The sequence below is a fragment of the Adiantum capillus-veneris genome, chromosome 26 (genome assembly GCF_014529385.1).
Source record: "Adiantum capillus-veneris isolate H3 chromosome 26, ASM1452938v2, whole genome shotgun sequence".
In the NCBI taxonomy this organism is placed as follows: domain Eukaryota; kingdom Viridiplantae; phylum Streptophyta; class Polypodiopsida; order Polypodiales; family Pteridaceae; genus Adiantum; species Adiantum capillus-veneris.
Genome location: NC_140956.1, coordinates 129237406 through 129253539, shown reverse-complemented (window position 1 = coordinate 129253539; position 16134 = coordinate 129237406). Strand labels below are relative to the sequence as shown.

Genomic DNA, 16134 nt, shown 5'->3' with positions numbered 1-16134 from the left:
GAGAGCCGAAAAACGGCTATCATTAGCCCTCCCCCAGGATGATGGTATATTCATGTACCATCATAGAGCATCTTTTCAAAAGAGAGTGCTTCAGAGTCCTTGACGAGATCTTCATTGTTTGGCCCCTCAAAATTTTGGCTGGAGTTACACTCATGCTTCATGTAACAATACTTATATGAGACAGCTGCCCTTTGACAAATCTTTGGTAGATCCTTCGATAGAAGGCGACTCAAATAGGGCTTCAAGCGATAACCATTTACCTTCCTAGAGTGCTCTTTCCCATTCAAGTCCATAAGTTGATAGTAACTTGAATTGAAAGCCTTCTTAACTATGTATGGCCCCTGCCATCTAGTTTCAAATTTGGCATCAAAACGATTATCGAGTCGATTGTCATACCTTAGCACAAGATCTCCTTCATTGATGCCTTTGTCCTTTAGTTTCTTGTCAAGCTTCTCCTTCGCCTGTGTAGCTTTCCTCTTGTAGCACTCGTATGCTGCTTCTCTTTTCCACTCAAGCTCAGCTAAGGTAAGAAGTCGATCCATTCATGCTTCTTGATCATCTTGTGCTACTTTTCCATGAAGTCGCATTGTTGGAATGTTGAGCTCAATTGGTCGTAAAGCCTCTTGACCATAGACCAAGTGAAATGGTGTGAACTCCGTGGCTTCTCTATATGTGGTTTGATACGCCCCACAAGGCACCATCCAAGAAGTCATCCCACAACTTTATCTTGTTTTTCACCATCTTTCTAATGATGCCTGCAATGACACCATTAGCTTTTTCTACCAAACCATTTGATTGGGGATAGTAGGGTGTACTATGACGATGTAGAATGTGAAGTTCTTCACAGACTTCTGTGAGCAAGCCCTTTCTAAACCCTGGACCATTATCAGAAACAATCTCTAAAGGTGTGCCAAATCTACAACAAATGTGAGTGTACACAAACTTGCTAACTGTCCTCTCATTTACTCTTGCCACACTTTGAGCTTCTTCTCGTCATGTAGTCTATGGCCACCAAGATATACAATTTTCCATTTTTAGTCCTAGGCAATGGACCCATAACATCAATGCCCCATTTTTCAAATGGACCATTTGCAAGGACTAACTGACGTGGACCATGTAACAGACGCTTGTTTCCATTAATCTGACAATTGTGACAGCTTTTACACCAATGTTGAACGTCAATGTGCAAGCTTGGCCAAATATATCCGGCAAGCAAAATCTTTTTTGCAGTGAGTTCCTGTGCAAAATGACCACCACACGCTTCCTCATGCAAACCTTTTAGAAAGGCTGGGATTTCCTCAATAGTTGGTACTCTTCTGCACACTTGATCCTTACCTCTTTGATAGAGGGATCCTTCTAGAAAAAGATACGCGCTTGCCTTTTTCATGAGTCTCCTCTTATGAGCCTTCGTGAAGTCTTGTGGAAACTCACCCTCCAAAATGTAGCTAATAATGGGAGTCAATGACTCCAATCCCTGGTATCTCGGTTGCTTGACAGTTTTTGCCACCATGATGACCTGCACTTCTTTCTCAACACATGTAACTGCTTGTTGTGCAAGTAAATCGACATCTTCATTTTGTTTCCTAGGAATATGATATAATTGCACTTATTCAAACTGATTAAACATCCTATGAATGGCATGAACTTTTGTCCTTAAGCTTTCATTCTTGCATGTCCAAATGCCTAAAATTTGCTTCACAATGAGAAGTGCATCCCCTTTTACCATGAGACGTTGTATACCTTGGCCAATGCATATCTTTAAACCATGAAGTAGTGTGTCGTATTCTGCTTCATTGTTGCTAGTTGAACCTAGTAGATTGACCTTCTCTTTCATGACCACCTCTCCACTTGGATTGAGCAATACTAGCCCTCCCCCTGCTTTTCCTGTGGCTTGTCGAAAAGCTCCATCAAAGAACAAGGTAAAAGCATTAGAAATACTTTTAGGTGGTGGCAATGGTAGGGTCTTTACCTTAGGCACCTTAATTTCCTTCTCATGTACCTTATAAGTGAGAATCCCTGCCAATTGTGCACGCACACTATCTTCTACCTTGAAAGAGTATTGAAACTCTTGCAACTCCATAATCCACTTCGAGATCCTAGTACTAAGAGTCATTTGAGATGACACCCAAGGGAACAAATTTTCTGCAGTGAGAATTACAAAAGGTTTTGGTAGCAAGTAGGATCTAAACTTTCTCACTGCAAACATGAGAGAAAGCATCATGAGTTCTGCCTCCGTGTAGCCTCTCTCCAAAGCATTCATGACCCTACTAGCAAAGTAGATGGGTCGCATCCTGGTACTGTGGGGATCTTCTTGTAATAAAACTGCACCAATTGTTTCCTTCCCAACACTAGAGCTAACAAAGAATGTGTACTCCCAACAAGGAGGCATGAGTATTGGTAGCTCTGACAAAATGACTTTAATGTTACAAAAGTACTCTTCAAGCTCATAAGACCATGCAAATTCTACTTGTTGTGTCAACTTTTGCAAAGGATGAAGCAACTCCAAAGCTAAGTGAATAAAGCGTGACATATACTTCACCTTTTGAATGAATGAGATGATCTCTTTGAGATTCTTGGGTGATGGGAGCTCAATAATAGCCTTTGCCTTTGAAGGATCCACCCCAATGCCTTTATAGGAAACCTTGTGACCAAGCAAGATCACTTCATCCTCACCTATGTGACACTTGTCGGGGTTGAGTTGACCTCCCATGTCGTAGAGCTTCTTTAAACCTTCTTCTACCCTTTGTAGATGCAATGATTTTGAGCTATAAATGCAAAAATCATCAATAAAAACCCTAATGGACTTTCCAAAGAATGCTTGAAACACCATGTTCATGAAGCGTTGGAAAGTTGCAGGAGCATTTGTCAGTTCAAATGGCATGACTCTAAAAGCATAACAACCCCAAGGAGTGATGAAGGTTGTTTTCAGTTGATCTTCCAATGCGATACCTATTTGAAAGTAACCCGAGTAGCCATCACACACAGTGTACTTCTCATGACCAGCTATCTCATTTAGTATCTCATCTTGAAATGGGAGGGGAAAGTGATCTCTTTTTGTTGCCTCATTGAGTGGACGATAATCCACACACACCCTCCACTTTCCATGTTTCTGAGGAGTGACAACAACGGGAGAGACCCACTCTGAATTCTCCATTGGATAAATGAAACCTGCTGCTAGAAGCTTTCTTACCTCCTTGAGTAAAGCTTGCTCCTTGATGACTCCTAGCCTTCATAGCTTCTGATCCTTAGGTGTGGCCTCTGGCTTCAACTCAATTTTGTGTTAAACAAAATCTACTCCACACACATCGGTGTAGTCTTTAGCAAAAATCCTAGGAAATTTCCTTAACACACCTTTGAGCTCCTCTCTTTCATCCTTTGTAAGTGTTGTAGATAACATATCCTCTAGCATTCTTTCATCTTCCACTTTTTGGTTTTCTTGGGAACCTACCTCTTCCAAACCTGGGCAAGAGGTCTCTTGGTTGTTTGGCTTAAACCTTACCCCCATTACTTCGATGGAAGACTCCTCTTCAGTAATGCTGCCGCTACTTTCTCCTTCTGAAGTGCTATCGGTCCAGCCTTCCTCCGTCTCACTTTGAGATGATTCTTCATGGAGCTCCTCTTGGCGTTGCTCCTTCATGTCAAAGACAACCTTCTTATGATTGTCATTCCTGCAAATTAGCTTTCCACTCTCCCAATCCTGCAAAGCTCTCATTTTCATTAGCCATGGTCTCCCTAGGATAAATGGATAACCATTTCCTTTCGTAGACATAACATAAAAATCCATTGCCTTCTTAATGCCAAAGGCCTCTACAAAAACATTTTTACAAATTCCTACACACCTAGCTTTGCTATTGTTTGCCATCTTGACTTTAATTTCAAGTGTCTCATGGATGTGCATGCCTAGTTTTTGCATGAGTCCCTCTATCATGATGCAAATTTGTCCACCCCCATCCACTAGACCTTTCCTAACCAATATTCCTTTGATGTAACAATCTAGCACAGGTGTAATATCCTCATTCATTTCAGCATGTGCAATTTTTACAACAGGCACGCTCTCTTTTACCTTTCTCCTAGTGCTGGATGAGGAAAACTGAGACTAGGTGGTCAATTTTGGAATGGAAGTGTGTGTAGGAGACATGAGTTCACCATGGTTTCTCTTATTCTTCAAGGTTGAGAAGAAGGTGAGTAGGGTGTAGAGAGGAGTGGTGAGAGAGGTGGGAATGATGAGTGAAGAAGTGTGTGTGAAAGAGGAAAATGATAAAGTGGAAGAGGGAGTGTGGCTGCATAGCATGGGCAAACTGTGGTCCACCAATAAAATCATAGCTCACAACTCGTAGCTCAAAAAAATATGAAAAACTTTGAGGTAAAAGTTCAGCTCACGAGCTATAACTTTTGTTTGTATCACCTTTTCAAATTCGGGGAGCCCGGGAGCATGTGATCTTTAAAAATTCAGCAAAACCGATTGTTTTTTCCACTGCACAAAGTCCTTGTGAGGTCCTTCTTTGGATGATTCTTTTGAATACCTCCAAGAGTGAGCCCCCCATAGTGCATGCATGCATGCCACATACCCTTGACCTTATTTGGTAGGTCTATAATTGAAGATATTATTGAGATCATGATATAAGTGAATAGTACGACTAAGAAAATCAAATATTGAGGGGTCTAAAAATATGTACATGTCAAATATAAATAATATAGGTGGAAAAAATATAAAGGGGTCAAAATAAATCTCTCTCGTTATAAGTCTACCATAAAGATGAATATTTTTGGTGGTCTAATTTATGAGAGTAATAGAGAATAGATGTAGGAAGGAAAAAATGACAATAGTGAAAAAATATACACATAAATAAACTAGTTTTTTTGGATTTTTGTTGGGATGGAGTTACACCAAAAATAAGAGAAGCTTGCATGAAATTATTTTTATATGGAATAAAGAGTACGCAAAATGGTAAGAAAAAATATGGTAATGTTGAGTCAATGTACATAGCATAAATAACACACCATAGGTAGAAATATTTAAATAAATACCAAAATAATTATGAAAAATCCTTTTATTTAGACCCTATATACAATGAAATATTTACACAAATATTTTTTATTTTTTGGCTCAACTAGCCCAGTGACTAGCTAATTAAGGGTTTTCAAGAAGATATGGGAAAAGTCCCCTAACTCACACACACCTATATATAGTGAAATGGTAGGGCTAGCTACAGTGTTTGGATGATTTTGGTAGGGTGGGTTAACTCACTATGGCAATTACGGAGAGCCGAAAAACGGCTATCAATAGTACTACCAGCAGTGATGAGAATGCTGATGTTGCATTTCTTTTGATGGACAAAGAAATCCAGGAGTCTGGTTTAGTTGCATTTGCGAATGAAGTTGAAGATGACAGTGAAGGGCCTTATGAAGTAATTGAAGGGCTGATGCAAACCAAGGTTGAATAGTCAAAGAAGCAGGAATTGATGACACAAATGATTAGTGGAGACCTCTCAGCTATGGAGGAGGAGATATATTTGCACATGCAGTTCTATGGCAAAGTAATTGATGGTTTTCTTGATGCAAAGTTGATATATGGTATCTCTATAGGTTTTCCTTGGGAACCAGGTGGAACCTTGATTAAACTTTTGATGCAAGGAATACCAAGTGTTTTTGTGTGGGATCCAGGTGGAATGAGCATCTACTAGTGTTTCTGCTGCTGTTGAGCATGAATGCTCTAGAAGGTTAGGGGATGGGCAAATTATGTCAGGAGTTTTTTGGAGCAAGGGATTGCGCATATGTACATACCCATGCATGGTGCATCAAATAAAGGATTGCCCATTTTTCAGAGCCAGGTGGTTACGTGTGGCCCACATGTGTACAGGTAGGACAAGGTGTACATAGTGCATCGATTTTCATCGTTACTAGTACCAGTGTGTTTTTTCTACAATAATGAGGAGTTGGTAGTGCATAAAAATTCTTGAGGAAGCTATCCGAGGGCCGATGACATGAGGCAAGCAGGTGCATCAGATGGCATCTAGTGGCGTCAGGAGGCCGAATGAGGTCAATACTTGCACGTGGATAAGTACGGACACGACGTGGATGTTTTCTTGTGATAATTATGCAGAGAGGTCATCATGAAGACCATATTTTGGAGGCCACTTCACATGGTGGCGGGATGCATTATTGGAAAAAGTTGAGTGCCAGGTGTGCGGATGATGCAAAACGGTGACAACTATGCACTGCGAGGTCAGTTTTTGGCCTCTTCGGGGTCCGTTTGAGTTCAACTAAAAGGCCAAGGGTGCCCAAGTAATAAAGCTAAGTGTGGAACTGAAAAAACAGAGAGGAGACCAGAAAAAACGTGGAGAAGAGAGGAGAAATAGCCGCAAGTGAGTTTTTGTTGTTTTTGGAGCTTGTTTTGGCCGTAAACTGCTCATCCGAAGTCGGATTTGAGCACTTTGACATTGTAGACTGGGGTTTTGGGCCGTTTCGGACGCGATGGTGCTGTCTATTTTGACAAATTCCTCACTGTTTTTCTATTGTTCTGGCTAAGTAAGTTTCTCCTATGAGCGAAGCTTCTGCTCCAATTTGTGATTGTATCTGGCATATTTTACCCATATTATGTGAGCTATTTGCCCCATTGGTGTTGGCCCAAGATCTATTGAATCTAAACATAAAATATTCTCCTCTTTTTAACTGAGTTTTTTGGGTGTGTGTATGTGTGTGTCTCTCTGTGTGTTGTGGGTAAATGGGTAGTCTCTCTCCTCTCACTCCATAGGTGTGTTCCCTGTCTCGGTCAGGTGGGTTGTGTAAGCCGAGTGGTGCCCCATATTGGGTGTGTATATCATTCCAAGAGTGTGTGTTGGGTCGTTATAGAGGCATTCTATGTGTTTCTATCCCGCTCACAGCGTTTACACACCATCAAAGCGGTCTCTTGAGAGACGTAGTTTTTGGAGCACATAGGTGGAGCTTCTTTCATAGGTTTTCACTGGATACTTTGGCAGTGATTTTGTGGTTTGATTCATGGTCTTTGCATATGGATTTTCATTCAGTTATGGCACATGGTTGATGCCCATTGTACATGCATTTTGGTGATCACTTTCAAAGTTCCAGTGAGCTTTCTTGAGAGCATTGTTTCTCCAATGGGAGTATGCTTGTGCTCCATGATGTTCAATATGTTCCTGATGCTCATATGAGTTTGATCTTCATCTCACAACTTAGAGATCATGAATGTCATGTCCAATTGACTGATGAGTCTTACTTGATGAGGAGATGTTCACTTGTGATAGCACAAGGCCATCGTGGTGCTCGTTTGGCTCTTGTCTATGTTCTTGGTGTCAATATGCCATAATCTTTGTGAGTCCGTTGCCATGCATACATTTGTAGTATGGTGAGTACACTTTGCTGGTGAGCAGTGTGACACTTCGTTCATTGTGCATACAAGATCTAAGGATAGACATGTAGAGTAGGAAAGCTTTTTGAGTGCATGACTAAAGCAATCACCAGTGGTGGTGATAGATTTTGAGGCTTTGCCAATTAGAGAGCAAAGTAGTGAGTCACATGTATGAGAGTCTCAGTGACTTTGTAGATATGTACTTTTGCAGATGAGCTCCAGAATGATATGCAAAGATGTCTATAGATGCAGAGTTAGAGAGGCCATGCTCTAGCAAGACACAATGGATTGATCATCTTAGAAAAGAGATGCCTCTACCACAGAGATGAGTGATATGAAGTTCTTTGATATGCTCATGCTAGAGGATGATATGGTGATGCCAAGACATGTGGATATAGTCCCTATGGATGATGCAAGTGATAACTACCCTAGAGTCAGGATTGACGCATCCATATGCGACTAGTTCTAGTGGTGATACAGTGAGGGCTGAGATACCTACTATGGATAGATTGGCAAGGGCCATTGCACATGGCGTTGATGAAATTGCCATGGATATGCTGGCAAAGACTACATATTTTTCACTGACCGCTGACCACATTCTTTCTATGTAAAATAATAAGGAGTCTTGCTCATTTAGTAGTGAGTACTCCACCCACACACACAGTCTATCACTCTACACTCATGGCACCCGCATTCACAGCTTTTGCACTAGCGTGAACTTTAATAACTGGCAGCAAGTTGATATATGTACACAATTGATAGCCATATTGTGATGCCCTTGAATCATGAACCAGTGCTTTCACTTGCAATAGCCTACATTTTGACACTTGCACTAGCTTTTTCAAGCAGCCCACCTCCCCGACTTTCCATATGAAAGGACACAAGGTTTGGAACTCCTTCCCATCCCCACACTATCCAAGGTCAATGATATCCTCCCACCCGATTGAATTCAAATGACAGGATGTAGAGCCACAACACTTCATGCTTTTGAGCAATCCCACACTGGCAACTAAGCTATGGGATTTGTTTCTGAGCAAAAGACTGAGCACTAAGGATCTTGTCTGCCTCTTTACTCAATGTCACAATTGAGGTAGTGTGATATGGGTTGAAGAGGCGCTAAGGAAGGAGAGAAAGCTTGCCTCTTGAAAGCACAACATGGAAACCTTCATGTTTGTACTTGCTCGCAAGACTTTCTTGTAGAGAGACCTCATCCTTGATCAATGGATTTAAGGAGAAAGAGCTCTTCATACGTGACTTGACAAATTGCAACACAAGACTCCAGAAAGGGAAGCTCTTGAGGAGGCATTCCCACAGAGACAGAGAGAGAGAGAGAGAGAGAGAGAGAGAGAGAGAGAGAGAGAGAGAGATTTGGAGAGAGAGATCGTGAATGAATGTGTGTCATCAACACCCTCTCATCTCATCGTCATCTTGGGTCACGACCTCTCTAAGCTAATCACTCAATTTTTGCAATTCTAATAGCAAATACTTTTAAGATAAAATTTCAAAAAAGAATTTTTTTTTTTTTTTAAAGCAAAAATCACAATGGTGAGTAGATTATATTGACAAGGCCAAAAAGTCACAAATTTCTGTCGTGCTTGTGACAAGCCATGACATCTTCAAAGGATCATAGATACGTCGACTAAGGGGTGATTCACCCCATGACAATGGAAGATCGAACACTTTCACCCATGCAAGTCCATTATTGTGGTGTCCATGGTCATGTTCCACTCCTCAAAGTTCCTTTGTTTTCCAAAAACGATGATTGTTACCCTGCTTTCTTGGACTATCTCCATGAACTTAGCTATTTACATAGAGTTCTTGAGGATTTGATAGTTCCTTGACTTCCAAATGTGTTTGAAGTGACAATATCGCATGACTTGCCTAGCAATGAGTAGTGCTTGGCTCTTGAAGAATCCTATTTTCGAGGTCTTTTGGACCCATTTGCAAATCTTCCCTACTGTGAGGGAGGTCTTTGAGAGCTTTATCATAGTTGCAAGCATCAACATGTACTAATTCCCCTGGAAAGAACCTTCACTCCAGTCAGCATGGCTCCCCAAAGTACCTTCATAAGAAAATTTTCATCCCATGCGACTGTTGAGGGCTCCATATGTTCTTCATGAGCGTCTCCCGTCTTGAGCCTGACCTTTTTTTGTCCTACTGCTTGTTAAGTAGGAAGAACCAATCCTTTGAAGGCCCTAAGGAAGGATAGGGGTCTGAATTTTAATTTGCACTCAAAAGGGTCTTCCCCGTTTTCATTCGATAAGCTGTGAACAGAATCATCCCCTCATCTTGGAAGCCAACGAAAGTTCCTCCTATATCCTGTAAACACTCAATGATCTCTATAAATCCCATCCCAAAATAATAACGGCAATGTATCTTTGGTATAGTATAAGATCCCAGGCGTAGGGTTGTACACAGGTGGAATCAATTGTTTCTTCTAGCTCGATCAATGTTGTTGGCAATAGATCCACTTTTCTTCTATTTCGTTGCAGTGAGAAAAGAGGATTCTTGTGTGTATATTTCGCCTACAATGACATTCTTTAGGATGTCTTTTGATGCAATGCATGTACTACAAATCTGGTTTCAATTAAAACTAGCATATGTTTCCAAGGAATCCTTGATCCTTGGATGAGGGTGTCTCTTCGTATGGGATGCTCATGAAATAGCATTTCATTACCTTCTACCTGGTGGAGGTTTCTTGTTTGATAAGTTTGTGATATTGCCTATAACTCAGGTATGATGTCGCATGTGTACCTTGTTTTTATTTGTAAGGTAGATTTTGTGGTGTTTTTCTATTTGTAGTCATGAGTGTAACTGGTTTATTCCATTGCTAGGGAAAGTCATGAGAGTGCAAGAACATGATTTATGATGTTCAATTAGCCAAGATAATTCTTGGGTTATAGAGAAAGGTTGATCTAGACGTACTTATTTTTTGCTTTGATCAACTTGACTACACATTGTGGTTGTCGATGTAGTGTTCTACATGGAGCCCTACTCTGAGATACATTATCATTAATATGACATCAATGGTAGATTCTGTTTAGGTTTTGAGTCTATATCACTATGTTTTCATACACTTTATTTTGTGTCAGTTCGCTGATGGAATATACAGGCCTACCTATGCCAAATGCCTAAATACTCAATATGCATGTACTAGCAGGGTGATAGCTCCTTAGGGATGTACACCATGGCCATTATGCTTCTTTGTTAGCTTTGCTGGGAAAGTCGTAATTAACAATGTATAATTGAAAGGCTCTATTTAGGGAACAAGAGATCCTTATTTACTATAAGTGCCTGATTTGCATGTTCGTTGCCTTACAGGTGGATAGTTCTACCATATGATCAAGAGGGGAGATGTTGGATCTGTCACAACAGCCCATTCGACTAATTATTTTTCACTTAGTTCCCAAAGTAGCCACTTGGTATTTATTGCTCGTCGCATCAGGCATGTCACTGGCTTTGTGTTTGTTGAAGTTTTATGGGGGTTTGCCTTAAATCTAAGTGCTTACTTCATTGCGGCTCATGTAAGCTTCTCTTGAAATCATAGTGTAACTCTAGAAGGTCATTTGTAAGGTCTTGTTTACTATTTTTTGGTCTTGCCTTAAAAGCAAGTAGTCTTGGATGGTCAATTTTTGTTTTACTCACTAGACATAACCAAAGGTAGAATCTAACAATGTTCTCGTTGAAAATGACTTTTGCATTTTGTCATTTTTGTGCCCTGCTTTGTATCATCATCTTTGCAGGATGTATTGTGCCTTTCCCTTCATTTGCTTTAGCTCTCTTCTCATCTTTCTTTTAGTGATCCAACTTTGCTTCTTTTGTAATTTAGTGCATTATGAATTAATGTCAGGATGTACATTGGAAAGATTCTTGCATCTGATGATGTCAAATCTTCATGTTGGCTCTAATACCAGTGAGTGTCCACAGGTGGTTGGTTCTTGTGGGTTGTAACTTGTTTGATTGATTAATGTAAGGAAGGGAACAACTGTTGGGTTGCTAGAAGTCTATTGTATATGGTCTAAGATTCAATGAGCAAAAAGTTTCTTTAGGAACTAATTCTATGAACTTCTCGGTTTGTTTCGATAGTCAAATACTCAATGGTATAGCTATGTTATTTTCCAATGGGAAATACAAAACTTTTATATTTATTTTTTGCGGCTTCATGACTCTAAGGTGTGTAAATGTTGTTATCAGACTTCTACTGATGAGGTGGTTTTGTATGCACCTCATAGTACATTTCTTGGTACCTTTTTATAGATCCTTTGGAAATGCACTGCAACCAAGACATCAGGTTGTGGAGATGGTATTTGGTATCATTACATGGGGGCTACTCTTCACTTTATTGATTGGAAACATCTAGGTGTTTTAAAAGCTTTCTTCCAATTGTATTTCTCTTTTATCAATTTTCCATTGATCCGTCAATCTTTACTTCTCCCTGTATTAATAGGTTTTCCTGTAGTCAAATAGAAGCTAAGAAAGAAGCCATGAAGCTGAGGTTTTGGGATCTGGAGTGTTGGATGTGCCGTCAGCACAGTTTCCACCATGTTTGAGACACAAAGTTAAAAGATATGAGCGTCATCATTGAGAACCTATGAGTGGTGTGGATGACAATAAGTAAATCTTTTCAAGTGCAATAATTCCTTCTGCATTAAGGAAGGCAGAATGAATCAAGGAGATTTCATCTTTTCCTTTGTTTTTATATGTGCAGGTGCCTCTTTTTGAGCAAATGGACTCTGTAGTACTCGAAAACATCTATGAATGTCTGAAGCCACATCTTTTCATCAAAGATGAAGTGGTGTTACATTAATTTTATTCATGTAGTGGTTTGATGTAGACAGCTTGTGTATGTGGAGATATGCAGTCTTGGACTTTAAAGGATGAAAAATTTTGCTAATAATTATATGATTCCATACTCTTGAGACATATTGGTCTTCTTGAAAACGTACTATCATTAATGTGTGATGACATTGAAAACGATCGCACCGTGGGCGTGCAAGCTTGTGCAAGTCGCACAAGTGATGGCTATAAACACAAGATATTGTGTGCGCTACGCTAGCTCTTGGCTATTCCATTTTATTCCAAGCTGCTTACTTATGGTACTGCTTTCTTTTAAAAGTTTTTTGAGTTCAATTCTATGTCGATCCAATGACAAGAGTGCCAAAAAGGGAGAACCAACCACTCTCTTTGCATATGAGGAATCATTTTGCAAGCATCCAATTTGACACATTGGTAGCACATTTCATCTCTTAATATTTAAGGTTGTAAGCTCTGACAACTATTTACCTTACCTTCCATTATTTTACAGACAGACTAAATGATGCAACTAGAAGTCATGTAACTACAAACGAGAGATCCACGATTAAAAAAACATCCCTTCTTTAAAGATGTCAATTGGGCAGTTATTAGAAGCATGCCTCCTCTCGAGGTCACATAGATCTTACATGGAAAGTATTGGTACTCAGAATGCCTTCAAAATGTTGGCTTACAAGATGGCTACCATAGAACCATTGAGATTTCTTTCGTGGGACTTCCTCAAAGCTTCATTGCTATCTTGAACATTGTAGTGACGTCACAACGCACAATGGAGGTCAATGTAGTTGTGCAATAACTGTGTGTATCTTAAAGTATTCGTTCTAGACAACCACAAAAACATACTATGTCATTGTTGACCCTAAATAATGTTCCTTTTGAGTGCGCCATAAAATGTATGTTGTCGATTTATTGCTCTTTATAATGGCAGACCAACCTGAAGCAAAGCTTCAATTTTCACCTTGTTTAAACTTCGAGCAAGTAGTGCAATATGTGGGCCAGTAGTAGAGGAGGGGAGTACTAGTAGTACTAGTACGTCAATAATCTTTGGGAAAATTACCAAAATACCTCTCTAATTTGAGAAAATTCCCAAAATACCCCTCAATTTCAAAAAATTCTGAAATAGCCTCAATATTTTGTCATAAATTCCCAAAATGCCTTCAAATTTTCCAAAATACCCCTGGTTGTGAGATTAAATTTCTTCAAAGATAGAAAAATTTGTAGATTTTCATAAGAAGATTGATTGTCTATCAATACCATATGCTAAAAGTAGAATTTGAGTTGATTATGTAGGCTTTGGAGACGAACTGATTAGTTATTGCACTCAAAAACGGACCTCAATTGTCAAAAAAGGAATCTATACAATTATAATGGGGGGAGGGATTCTGGTTACCCCTCCCTGCCACACAACATCATTTCCTGACTCCGGCACCCTCGAGGCAGTGAGCTCTAAGCCAAAGTGAGACAGCAAAAGAGAACAGAGCGAGAGAGAGAGAGAGAGAGAGAGAGAGAGAGAGAGAGAGAGAGAGAGAGAGAGAGAGAGAGAGATTCATCTGAGCATTTTCTTGAGCCTTGAAGTCTGGAGCACAACGCTCGAAGCTTGCATGCACACACACACACACACACACACACACACACACACCCCTCGGGCCTCAAATGGCGGGTGGCCGCATGTGAGAGAGATCTATTAGCGCTAGGTGAATACCCCTGGCTCTGAGATTAAATTTCTCTAATATCTAAAGAGAAAATTTTTTGCAGCTTTTCGTAAGGAGAGAAATTGTCTATAAACACAAGATGCTAAAACTAGAATTTGAGTTGGTTATGTAGGCTTTGGAGATGAATCGCTCCATTATTTTAAGACATGCTAAGCACTCAAAAACGGATCTCAGTTATCAAAGATTTTTGAAATTTTGAAATTTGACAAGTATTTTGGGAATTTCCACAAATTAGATGCTAAACACTCAAAAACGGATCTCAGTTATAAAGAAGAAATATATACTATAATAAAAGGGGGAGGGGTTCCACTCCCCCCCCCCCCCTCTCCAACCATGTGGCAATCCTTGCTTGCTCCGACCTCCCCCGATAGTGATCCCTGCAAGGCTACAACTATTCACGTTGAGAGAGAGAGAGAGAGAGAGAGAGAGAGGGATTCTGCCGCACATATCAAAGTAAGGGCCTTGCCTAGAACTGTGTGCGAGCCACAAATGGCTCCAAGCACACAACTAGACTAAACTAGTAAGCTCAAAGATGACGATGGTGTGTCACTCACCGCTCTACGCTTGCTGTCGTGGAGGATTCCTCAGCGCGAGGAAGAAGGAGCCGCCGCTACACCGCACTCAACCGCTTCGCCGCCGCCATGCGGTCATCACAATGCTCTCTCTCTCTCTCTCTCTCTCTCTCTCTCTCTCTCTCTCTCTCTCTCTCTCTCTCTCTCTCTCTCTCTCTCTCTCTCTCATACACACACACACACAAGGAGATGAAGAAGAAGAAGATGGAGATGGAGCAAGAGCACTCTTCAATTGCACAAATGAAAGAATGAATGATTTTTAGGTTTAGGTGACTTTTATATGAGCTCGCCCCATTCACACTTGGGCGCCCATACTTAGCCAACCAACCCTTGAATGTTCCTGTTAGAGTGCGCCTCTCATCTATAATCACTCTTACCCTTTTCCTATTGGACCGACAAGCCCGGCCCATGACTACTAGAAGTGAATGCCAGTGGTTAACATGCCCCTCTTCCTGATGTAGATTCCGTCCTCGGAATATAATAGTGCAGCATCGGGATCCACGATAGAAGTACCTGTGTCAGAAGAAAAACAACATTGTGAAATCTCAAAGGCAGCATGTACAGGTGTGCAATACGTGAGATGCATACATGATATTCTAGGAAATGCAAAAACAAATTCATGAATTGTAACATTGCCAACTAGAACAAGTGTAATACCTGAAGAAAATGCAATTGAGTTAGGGTCTATTAGGTCGAATCTAAGAGAAGTACACAAGAGCTAGGGCTAAAGTAAGTACTAGATTGACCAACGTTAATAAAAAAAATGTCGACTAAAGAGTAGTTAACCCTAGGAATGCTCGTCGGGGTCTAAGGACTAGTGGTCTTGTCACTTATACCACTTAAGTGTGATCCACATAAAATACAAGGAAGTTTGTGCTATTTGCTTTCTCTTTTTTTTTTGTTTTCTTTTTTGTTGTTGTCATAGTTGCTACAAGTAGCTGGGGGACTCGAGGTCTTAAATACCAACAGCTAGGAGACTCAAGGTCTCAAATACCAGCTTGAGCATAAACTAGCCGGGAGACTTGAGGTCTCAAATACCAGTTTAACACATGGGCTTCCATAACACAAGTCACACTTAGGTGGAATAAACTAGAGAGAACTATATCCTCATAGCCTAAAACATTACTAAAGCTACTACAATTAAGAGACTATTTAGGAATTAAAGTCACCAATTAAGTGGCCTAGTTTAGCCTAAGGTCCTGATACCTGCTTAAAGCCAACTAATAGACCAAACTCAAAGAGAAGAACAAGGTACTACAAGTTTGAAAAAATTATAGCATCTAAATTGGCAATGTCACAACTTCATAAATTTTATGCATTGTTAGAATTCAAATGACAAGATGCAAACATGTAAGTGTGGAAGCACAGATAAAAGGAAGTAGTACACCTAATATAATGGAGAGCATCCGTTGTAACATGTAAACATCCATTGTCATTGTCCTTGAAAGGCATCCTTATGTAGTCACAAACTGCACAATAGTCACCACCAAACATCAACCTTCCAGAGGCACATCAATGGGAAAAGGTACCAACACTTATTGAACACAATTAAAAAACATAACCTAATTATTTGCACTCCCCCTAGAGAGCCAAGGGAATAGGATATTGTAGAGATTGGGGGGAAACACTAAGGCTAAACCCTTGTCCTCGTCGTCGAGAAAAACAAAGT

The 16134-nt window shown here is 40.3% G+C and overlaps 2 pseudogenes; both read left to right on the top strand.

Moving 5' to 3' along the window:
- Positions 1 to 9601: 9601 nt before the first annotated feature.
- Positions 9602 to 10215, top strand: LOC147424197 (cyclic nucleotide-gated ion channel 2 pseudogene; annotated as a pseudogene).
- Positions 10216 to 11429: 1214 nt separating this feature from the next.
- Positions 11430 to 12176, top strand: LOC147424196 (cyclic nucleotide-gated ion channel 2-like; annotated as a pseudogene).
- Positions 12177 to 16134: the final 3958 nt, after the last annotated feature.